Source organism: Stegastes partitus, unplaced genomic scaffold (genome assembly GCF_000690725.1).
Source record: "Stegastes partitus isolate 25-593 unplaced genomic scaffold, Stegastes_partitus-1.0.2 Scaffold99, whole genome shotgun sequence".
NCBI classification, from domain to species: domain Eukaryota; kingdom Metazoa; phylum Chordata; class Actinopteri; family Pomacentridae; genus Stegastes; species Stegastes partitus.
Genome location: NW_007577830.1, coordinates 60,648 through 72,095, shown reverse-complemented (window position 1 = coordinate 72,095; position 11,448 = coordinate 60,648).

Sequence of the window (11,448 nt, the reverse complement as noted above, 5' to 3'; positions counted from 1 at the left end):
CTGGTGTGTCTCCAGCCTCAGCCCCAGACCAAGGTTACTCTGACACAGGCTACACTGAGACAGTCTCAGAACTTCATCGCAAGTGTTTTTTTTTTCCCAAATTGACCTTGATATGTTATTTTTCCTGTGCTATTATCAAAGATTTTTGGTGAATCTATCTGAGAAGGCCATAAAACAAAGACGATAACAACTATGACAACACTGATAACTGTAAAAAAAAAAAAAAAATCAAACGGAGCAGGACGGGGTGACTGTTATTCCGGTGAGCTATCATGGCAGCAGAAAGGGGACTGTTTGCTTTGCTTTGTCATTTTGCTGCACACCTGATTTTTTATTTTATTTTTTTTTATTTTTTGTGTTTTCCATCAGGCTGTTGATGCACAGCAAGCTGAGCGCAGCATATGCAGTACGGCACTATGCGCAGCGTGGCTCTGGCACTTGCACAGACAGCCCTGGGTCCTTCAGAGAGGCAGGCTGCTGTCTGTTGGCTGCTCTCAGCCAAGTGGGGACAGTTTGCACTTGGAGTCTCTCTCAGTCTCTGGGGATACAAAGGCTGGCATACAGGGAGGAGGATTAAATACGGGTGGTCGGGGAAGGCTGAATGTTGTTTTCAGGGATGAGTTTTAGTAAGCCCAGGTGATGGACTGTTTGCTGAGCAATGGTTCAGTGCTTGTAGGAACTGCATGGCCACAATAAAGACATGTAACACAAAGGAGGTCACCACAGATTCCACATTGCTGCAACAATGAGAATGTTGCTGATCTCTTTTGTCTCTTTGTAAGTACTACTCAGGTGGAAAATACACTGCTATGCATTGGGTTACGGTGTCGGTTTATGGTATGTCTAATCACCCTCCGTGTTACTTCTCTGTTTTTTTTTTTTTTCCTTTCTTGTTCATACCAATATTTAACATAATAGTTCCCAGAAAGATAGAAGCACGAACAGTTCCCTCACTGTAAAGTGGCTGTGACCAACCTATTTCTCTATCTCATATTGATCCGGTGAATTGTTTGTTGGAGGGAAAGAAGCCACTTGGGATTCAGTCTTATTAGTCAGACTGTAACGTTTTTTGAAAGGAGATGGGGTTGGAAAAGCACAGGGGATGGGGAGGGGAGGGGAGGGAGGTTGTATGTTCTCTTACTTTCTTCTCCCATCGCTCTCCCCCCCCCTCCTCTCTGGACTCAGAGTCTACATCTTTGCTGCTGACTGGCCTTTGATCAAAGATCACACACCCTCAGCAGGGGAGTCGACGAGAGAGAAAGGAGGGAGAGGGGATTGGATTGGAGGTGTGGAGGATGAGACAGTTTCAGTTTGCAGTCACCTAAACCAATTTTAGGATACATTCCATAACTTCATACTGTGATTCCCACTTTGGAGTTTTTGGCAGGTGTAAAGGATGTGAGCCCGAGACAGCAGGAGGAAAATGGTCAACATTTTTGCAGTTGGCCATTTCGGTCCGTCCGTCTGTCTGCAGCCTCACTATCTCACAGACCGACCGTTGGTAAAGGCCCCCCTGGTTTAGCGCTATCAAACTGCCTTTTTTCAGCTTCTGCGATTGTAACAAAAAAGCACTTTGCGAAAGGCCATCCTGATTTTTTGTGTGCTTTTATTTTATGGTTATCACTATTGTTATTATTTTTGTTGTCCCTGTCGATGTTTTTTTTTTGTTTTTGTTTTCTCAATGCAGATGATTATTTAAATGCAAAAAAATATATATGATGAAAATGGAAAAAAAAAAAAGAAGAGAAAACTTGAATATTTGGTATCTAGATTGAAGATGGCTTGAGCTGCCACTTCGTCCGGATGTAAAGAAAACGCATCTCTGTTATATTACCACCATACCTGTTATGCAGCTTATTGCATTGTCACACAACGGTGGTGGGGGGAGGTTACAGGACGGACCTCCCTCTCCTCCCTACCTGCTCTCTGCTCACTGTCTCAGAACTTGTTGGGAGAAAGGTCACTTGATCTAATTTCTGGAGACTCTTTTTCTTGGAAAAAGAAACCTGTATAACAGTTGCAAAGCTTTCTGAGAAGGCTAGCTGTGCTGAATGTTAAACATGCAGTGTTTAATCTACTGCAGAATCTCTTTGTCTGCAATAACACCCTGTCTGTGTAGGTAAAAAAAAGAAAGATAGAAAAAAAAAAAAAAAGGCTGGATCTGGTATCCATATAGAGCTTAAATGATTATGAAAGACATATGGCCAAATGACCATCATTCACATTTGCAAATCAGAACAGAAAACATGTTTTGGCCTTAACACCTACGTCAAATCCAGATTACTGCAGTAGAGTGCAAAGAATATTGATCATAATAAGCATTCGATAAATCTATAGTTCAGTCAATGGTTTAACTTGGGAGAGAAGAAATAGGCTACTATTTATAGATTGAGTTGTAACTGTGATTATTATAATTCTTTACAGAGATTTTTTTTTCTTTTTTTTTTTTTTTTGCTGATGTACATTTTAAAGCGGCAGAATAAGACCCAGTTCTCAAATCTGGACATTTTTTAAATTTAATTTAAGTCTACACTGAATCACATGAGGAGGAAAACTGTAGCTACACATCTTTCTTTCTGGTAAAACTTTGACTAATGTTGCTCAGCTCAACCACAATCCTCTCTGTGTATCCTGAAAGCAGAGTAACCTGCTCACTACTATCACTGACCGGATGGACTGTGGCCAGAGCATGCAACATTGTTGGACTTTTTTTTTACCAACAGAATGCAACAGAAATATTTCCTCTTTGTAATTCAGTGGAGTTTTACTTTTAAATAACCCCTTTCTTTTCACATTTTGTTTAAAAAAATTTGCGTAGAAGTCCATATCTGTTGGAAGCTGCAGGGGCGGGGGGTAAAATAGGTGATTTATTTTTTTTTTTTGTCAGAGAATTTGCACTTTTTGGCGACGAAAAGAAATTGTATTGTATATGAGACCACTAAATCCACACAGTCTAAACCATATAATTCCATTTTGTGTCTTTTTTTTGTTTTGTTTTGTTCTGTTCTTCTTTTTTTTTTTTTAATATATCCAAAAATGTCTGGCATCTGGTTGTCTGGTTTAAAGAATATAAAATCTTTCTATTAAAAACAATGGTTGCAAAGTTTTGTGTGTATAATTGTGTTTCTTAACAGAACGGCCTGAACAAAAAACAAAAAAGGAAAGCGTTATCTGTAGATAGAAATCTTTGGTAATTCTAGTCTTTATCCTGTCTAATAACTTTTTAAATTGCAGAGGGACGAAGTTGCTTTAAATGACAAAAACACTTGACAGGAGAGTTAAATCACCACCTCTCCGTCAAATCTGAACAAAACGACAATCATGAGCAACTTCACAAAGGTATGTAATCCTGCGTAAAAGCGTTGTTGTTGTATGGAATTACAGAATACTGGCATGTGTTTATGTTATACTGTGTTTCTCATGAACTGTGTACATAATGCTGCCACTTTAAAAAAAAAAAAAAATAAATAAAAATCAGAAAGCAGTTCTCCAAACTGACCAGAAGGTGGCAGTGTTATCACTGTTATTACCATTCGAGGATGCAGTGAGCCTCATTTTGCTGCCACACATCACTGCTGTCTTTCTCTCTCTCTCTCTCTTTTTTTTTTTCTTCTTTTTTTACCACACATGACAGCACAGTGTGTACATGTTTCGTCCGATGCGTAAACATCGCCGTTCAAATATGATAAACATTTTTTGTAACGTTTTGGCCTGACATACGTGGCTGGAGTTAACTAGTTTGGATAAAAAACGAAAAAAAGGAAGCTGTGGTCTTGTTTAAAGGATATTTATGTTAAAGCGAGGCCACCTATACTATTTTAAACGTGAAGTCCGGAGGCAAACTGCAACCACAGGCTAGTTGTCACCCTGTCTTCCTGTTTGTCTCAGCCCGTCTCCCTGAGGCGATCCTGTGGGGTGACAGAGGTCATAGAATAGCTCATTAACCCCACCCCAACAGCCCACACATTGCTGCAGTCCTCAGGCCCTGACTGTGCACACACAAACACACACACACACACACACACACACATTTTATAATGCTCCACTAATAGCAGTTAAGTCGACTTAAGCCCACTCTGAGCAGTATGCTTTCAGGGATGCACCATGAGAAATGCACGTGTCTGGCATGTTGCATGTTATCGCTACACCTAAACACGTCTTTGCTAGTGTTTCTAAACCGTAAATAAAAATGGCCACTTTGCATTGTCAACCCCCCCCTTTTCCACAAACTGAGCAAAAACGAGGGAGATGTCTTATTTCGTTGAACCTGTTGGCCAGATGTCTCGAGGCTCCAAGTCATTAATTGTTATGTTTGTAAGGTATCTAAAGACACAGTGGGGTATGGTGTTATTTTCCATGTTCAGACATCATCGTTGCAGTCAAAACATATTGGATAAGAGGAACAGCAGCACTTCAGGGGCCGAGAGATGCCTGGGAGCTGTTGTCTGGCGTCTCTAGTGGTATTATTCCCCCAGTCTGTGCATGTGAACGTGCACAGAGCGTGTGTGTGTGTGTATGCGCGCAACTGTCTCTGTTTACATGTTTGTCTATATGCTTATTGCGCAAAAAGGTGTGTGTGTGTTTTTTTTAAATATATAATCTCTGCTGCTTGTGCATGCACACCGTCGTCATTAAGGCTCGCAGTAAACGAGCCTCTCGCTGCCCTTCCGATGAGCGTTTTGGAGACGGGCTGCAATGTAAAGGAAAACAGCAACACACACACACACACTCTCTCTAGCCTCATTTTCACCAGTACACACCTTTCTCCAGGGATATAAAATGCCCCTGCCTCTGCACACTGTGGGACATGAGTTTCATCCAAACTAGCTGCCGTCCTCAATAAAACCCACGTGAGCAAATCTCTGCAGTATAGATTTCCAGTTTCTCTTAGGGTATATTTTGTTCAGATCAGGTGTTTAAACTGCTCAATATGACAATAATTAGGCGGTGCAGGAGACATGTGTTCTTTCTTATGTTGATAAGGGACATTGACCTTTAACCTGTGCACCCCTGTAGTCCCACCACCACCACCACACCCACCCGTCCCATATGCCCCCAGCCAACAACCACTGAACAACCTCCCCCCCCCCACATCTTCTTGCTCTGTCCAGCTCCCATCAGGAAGGATAGAGCAGAGGGGTGGGGGGGGGGGGGTAGGATGGGGAGGGGGGATTGGACAGGCTTGGAGCTTTGCCTCTGGCCATCTCTCCTCCTCCCCAGAGAACAGAGGACTGAGGTGCCTTTAAACCACTGCGGCAAAAACCCTACCAAAACCCTGCAGTCATTAATATGCAAAAATGCAAATGAGTAGGTAATTAAGAGCTGGAGCTCTCTGGAGGCTCTTTGATTGCTAATGAATTCTAATCTGCAAAGAAAGGGGGGAGGGGAGGAGAAAAAGAGATGAAAGAAATCGAGAAAACAACGAAAAAGAGAAGCCTCAACCTGAATTTTTTTTTTTTTTTGAAAAATAAGTTTTCATATCAGATTGTATTCTTAGTGTGAGCTGCGATCTGAACCGTCAGCTCAGTTATCTGAAACAATTACTCGATGATATGTACGCGGGAGTATAAATGGAACACGTTTACATCAAGTTAGGAGACGCATTTGTTATATTATTTTTTTTGTTTTCATCTGTAAACACCCGTGGAAATAAGATTATGCTAATAACGCCGGCATCAATGTGTTTGTAATGGACACAGTGCAGTCATGGTGTGGATGTGGCTAATTAGAGGAGGGAACATGACAGGCAGGCAGACACTTCTGACCAGCGGCTACCAAAGAAAATAGAAGGTCAGATATCTCAACTGTGTGTGTGTGTTTCTTTTTTGCCGCAATAGCAGCTGTGCGCTGAAGTAAAGGAGATGTCATTTCATCACTTTTGTGAGCCATAACACATCCCCACTTCCACTCTAACTCATTCACTCTGTCACACACACACACATAGATAGACGCATGCACACACTGCTGTTATTGTTGTTGCAGTGCTCCCACGACACCAACAATCTCTGCTTCCCTCCCCCACACGGGCTCACATCTATCTCCCTTTCACTCCCCCCCCCTCCTGTCCTGAGCAGCCCTGACATGCCTACTTCAATTGATTTAGAGTCAATTCAGCTTCTGATCTGATTGTTATCATGTGACTTTTCGCACACCTCCCTCTCCGTATATATATGACTACTGTATTATATTCAGAGCCGGGGTTGGAGATTTTTTTATTTCTTTTTTTCTTGTGTGACTCCTCTCCACTTTGACTACTTTCTCTCCCTGGCTTTTTTATTTCCTCACCTTTCTCCCCCCCCCCAAAAAAAATCCTCGAAAATCATCCACCACCACCACCACCACCACCCCCTTGTGTTCCTATCTGCTTTTTTTTTTTTCTTTTTTCCCCCCTCAGCTGCACAGTCTGCCGGTGGGTCTCTCAAATGCCCGGCTTTGTAAACAGGAAGCCGGTGTTCTGTTCACTGTACCTGAAGCGTGGGTGGCAGAACAGGGGTGCCCATACAACTGCACAATAATGGGAATCCAAGATGGCAGGGAGGGAGCCCATAAAACCACCAGAGAGAACAGAGGAGAAAAAAAAAGGCAGCATCCAGGAAAAGCCATTGTCAAATGAGAGCAGACAGAAAGCCAAAAAAGATTGTTGATTTTGTTTTTCCTTTAGCAAATAGATTGTTGATTTGCTTTTGTGTTTGCCTGTCTGTATTGGATCCTCTCTAGAACTGTAGTGTTTGGGAGGATTAATGTCATGGACAATCCCTCAAACTCATTTTCTTTCTAACTGTGGAGGTCTGTGGGAATTACAGTTTGAGGATAAGGGAGAAAGACATTGCATTTTCTGCTGACAATGGTCCTATTTGTGATGAAATGAAATCTGGGTTCATTGTGTTCCTTTACATTTTTTTTTTATTTTTTATTTTTAGTTGCTTGTTTTTGAATACTTTGAATCCCGAAAGATGTGCTGTTCTCCACTTGTTCCCGGAAACAAATTTCACTTATGTTGTCTGAAAAAAAGAAGAAGAGGAAGAAGAGGAGGAGGAGGAGGGGGGAATAGCATAACCTTGTGGATTAGTGCACTCTTTAAATCACTCTCCCTGCTCGCCACACATCTCATTGTTGTTTAACATGTTGGAAGTCAGTGTGAGTTTGGGTGTTTTTCTGCCAGGCGAGCTGTAATAGGGGGGAAGAAGCTTGACGGGAGTCAGTTTATCATGAGCACAGAGAGCACAACAGATAGATTCCCCCTGTCTCCTCCCCTTCAGCACAGATAGACTCGGAGCATGGGCACTCAGCCAACACTATCAATCTATCCGCTCCTACCCCCAGCCTCTAACTCTTATTGGAGGACAGCTTCCAAAGGGGCAAGAAAGCATGAATCATAGCCCGGCTATGAGAAGCTGTTATGCCTCTAAAATACACGTGTTGTGGCTCAAAAAAAATCACTCGCCATTAATGACAAGTGATTGTCACGGCCCCTGTAACAAAGTTGTAGCGTTTAAGGAGCGGCTGAGGCTGTTCGGGGAAGAGGGATTGTTGGTCTTGGCCTAGTTTTCTTGTCTGATCAGAAACCTGTGCACCTCTGCCCTTCCCCCACCCAAAACTAAGCCTCTACTATTACAGGCTGTGAGGGGCTCAGTATGGAGCGAGGTGAGCAGCTTGCCTCACCGCCGAGCTCTGTGTGCGTTGTGCGTGCTGCCTATACTGTATGTTTACGAGCTTATCCTCGTGTGTGTGTGATATAACCTGGCGATGTGGTTTGGCCTGCATGACTGGCTTCCTATGAGCTATACCAGCTATGTGAAAAAATACTGCCGTTTGATTGGAGGTTAAGGCTGCGAGACTCAAAAGGTGACATATGTCATGCATCTATACTACAGAATGCAGGGTTCCCCCCCTCCACCCCTCCTCTTCCCCTTTGTTTGTTGTCCGCAAAAAGCATTGTTGATTAAATAAAAAATAAATCCAAAGAGGATTAAATAATTAGTGCACATTATTACACATTATTACACGCGGTTATTTCTTGTGTGAATTCATGTAATATTCAAAAATACATAGAATATTTCATTAATATGCACAAATATATGACCGATTAGCACCAATGTGCCAAACATATGCTAATTTTCCATGTGCATCTGTCGTTAATTACAGATATGAAGCTGGGAATGGCTCGGAGGAATCAACGAGGGCATGTGTGACAGCATCCCTCCCCGTTTCTGCCTTTAACCGTCCATTGTACTGTGAATACATTTCGAGATTATGGATGACATGTTTGTGTTTTTGTTTTGGCCTTTACTGTATAATGACGCCATTAGCTTTTAGGTTACCAGGTGGTAGGTTACCCATAGTTATTTGTGGAAAACGTGACATACTTTTAGTTTCAAAATAAGGCTTTTAGAGGTCATTATCTGTTATTTTATGTCTGCATGAATGGTGAAACAAATCAAATTGTGCATAGTAAAGCTGTACGGTTCACATACTGACGGCTGGGCTAATTATTCAGTCGCAGTTTAATATGAAATTAGATTTTTTTTAGTATTAAGAATCACATATTTAACCAGCTATCACCCTTAGCTCTAAGGAGAAAGTAGTAACACCCTGATTCACATGTTAAAACAATTATAGGTATGATGTTAACAGAGTAGAAAAGAAGATAATTCATTGAAACACTCATTAGCTTCAGTCTTCAGCTGCCTGCTATACACCTAATTTCCTTTTCACTATGTGTTACCGTTACATGCACTCTGCGTTGATTAAGGTGAAGATCCTCGGTATATATGTTTTTTTTAAAATTCTTTTTCTGCCGCCCCCTCCCTCTCTTCAGCCTGGCTGCCCTTGTACATGCTCTCCATGTCAGACCCAGCTGTTACTACAAACTACTTGGAGGGCTTACAAGCCTCATTGCTAATACTGACAACAGCACTATTCTTACTCAAGGCCTAACGTCTACTGGAAAAAAGCGAGAATATGAGAGATTTTCTCTGACTCCACTAGAAATTCATTTCCCCAAACAGATGTTTCCATCTGTTCAATCTAATCTTTTGATTAATACATTCCTCAATGACGTGATACCAAATAGGTGTAAGACAAATAACTCAAGATGCCCTTTTGTTGATTGCTGTGATTATTTTCTGATGCTGTATTTACATTTTGTGTGTGTGTGTGTTTGTGTCTGTGTGCCTGTGAGTACCTGTATGTGTGACCAAATGTGAATGTGTGCATGGTATGTTTGTGAAGGTATTTATGGCCCATATGTGCGTTTGTTCCGAGCTGTAACCCCATTACATTCCTAAGACGGTCCATGAGACTAATTAATGTTCTGTGCCCAGGCTTTTCTTTTACCCAAGGGACTCCCAATGGATTATTTACCTATATGTCCTATTGACAGCAAATCCCCCTTCCCATTGGTAACCTCTGTGTAAATAGACAGTTTGAGGCTTTAGGGTGGATAATACCACTAAGAAGCTATATGTGGAATTTGCATTCGCCATGTCTTATTTTTGTTATAGCTCACACCCAAAGCATGGGCATCCTGCCCACACAGTGACTCAAATGATAGCCTACATGCGTCACTACTTTGTAGTAGTTGTGGTGATAACTATGTGCTAAGATGTTGCAGAAATTTCTCTGTAAATGAATGTCTTTGTTTTGTATTTCTTGAAATAATACACGTCCACTGTGTTTGCGTGTATAATATGGTAACTAGGCTGTAAACACGAAACAAAGAAGGGTCATTTTAACTTCCCTCCTCTTTGACGAGGTTTGCCCTCAGGTTAAAAACAACAGCTGTCTAACACCTACATACACTTTTTTTGAAACGAGAGGTTATTGTGTGTTTTCAGACGAACACAATCGCACAGGGATGTTGTGTGCATTTTGAATAAAGGCAGGAAGCACGTTAGAGTTACATGAGGAACAGGGTCATCTAAACTTATTCCATTTTCAGTGTTTCATTGTGAGCATGGTGACTGAGCTGCAGCTGATTTCTAATATCAATCCATTGGTTTTCTTATCTCATGAAAGCGGTGTTTTAATATAACTGGGAAATTTGCCTTAATCACTGAGTGTGCCCTCCCTGTTTGAACTGTTTTCTCTGAACTATTTCTCTCTCTCCCCCCTTCTCTGTGATCCTATACTCTGCTCTCCCTCCTCTCCACTCTGCTCCGGAGCAGGCAGTTACTAGGGCTGCGTTGGTCTCATGTTTGTCAGCTCGTTCACAAAAACACTGACCACACAAAAAGTAGTGCTGCTAATTAAGCCATAATTATTTTCTGACCATCGAGTTTTTGATGTTAGAATCAGTTTCCGAGCTGGTTTCAGCATCTATAGTGGAAATATTTGATGTTTTTGTTTGTTTTGTTTGAGTAGTGAAATGGATATTTTGGACTATCAGACAAAACAAGCGATGATAATATATTGTCCCTTGGTAAATTACAATAGGCATTGTTTTCTGCATTTTGTACCCACAAAGCAATTAATCAACTCACTGTAAAAACAAGCAGCACATTAATTAAAAAATAAAGTGGAAGTATTGTTTCATGATTACAGCAGTTTGTATTTTATTAGATTATTTATTTATTTTGTTCTGGATGAAATGTAATTTTAGATCTGGACAGTGTTTTGAAATGTCAAGCTCAAATATTGCATTAGAGCGCTCTGTTCAAAAATAAATGTTAAAGAGGGAAAATAATAGTTCCTTTTCATAACAACTCATTTAAAAACAACAACAAAAAGTCCTTTAATATTTAGCCATTTTAAATAATGTTTTATTTTTTTCATTAAAGATAGATATTTTGTATATTTTTTAAAAATATATATTTACATGTAAAAAGTATTTAGCTTGTGTCATATAGTTGAATGGATAGAAATAATAGCTTCAAATATTAAGACAAAACCTTACATTTGCAATCAGTTTTTTTTAATATAGCTCCTAATACACATACATAAAGGTTGTTGTGCTTTGCAAATTTATAAAAATAAAATAAAATAAAACAAAACATGCAATAAAAAATAATAGATTCAAATAAATGAATCAAAAACAGTACCTACAAGTTAAATAAAGTGCACATAAATAAGTTAATTAGTTAACACTGATTGACTAAAACAACGAAATTAGCACTTAGATTATAATTTATTTGCAATTGTTGTAATTTGGAATAAAATAATGTAAACCCGCAGGTTGGGAATGTTGTTTTTTGAAAACAGCGAAAGGGGAGACAGCAACCAAAGTAATAAAATGATGTCAGCGGGCATGTTGGAGCCCCCCTCAGCCAGCCTCCCTGAGCACACAGGGAAAGTGAGCGTCAAGAAGAAGGCAGGCACAAGCTGGATTTCTGGCCGCTCATTGGCTGCCGCCGCTGTCAATCAAGCGTACGGAGTTTCCCATTGGCCGAGCTCTTCCACATTTATCGTGCCATCTCGTCAAGCTGCTGCTGTGTAATCGCAGGTAACTTT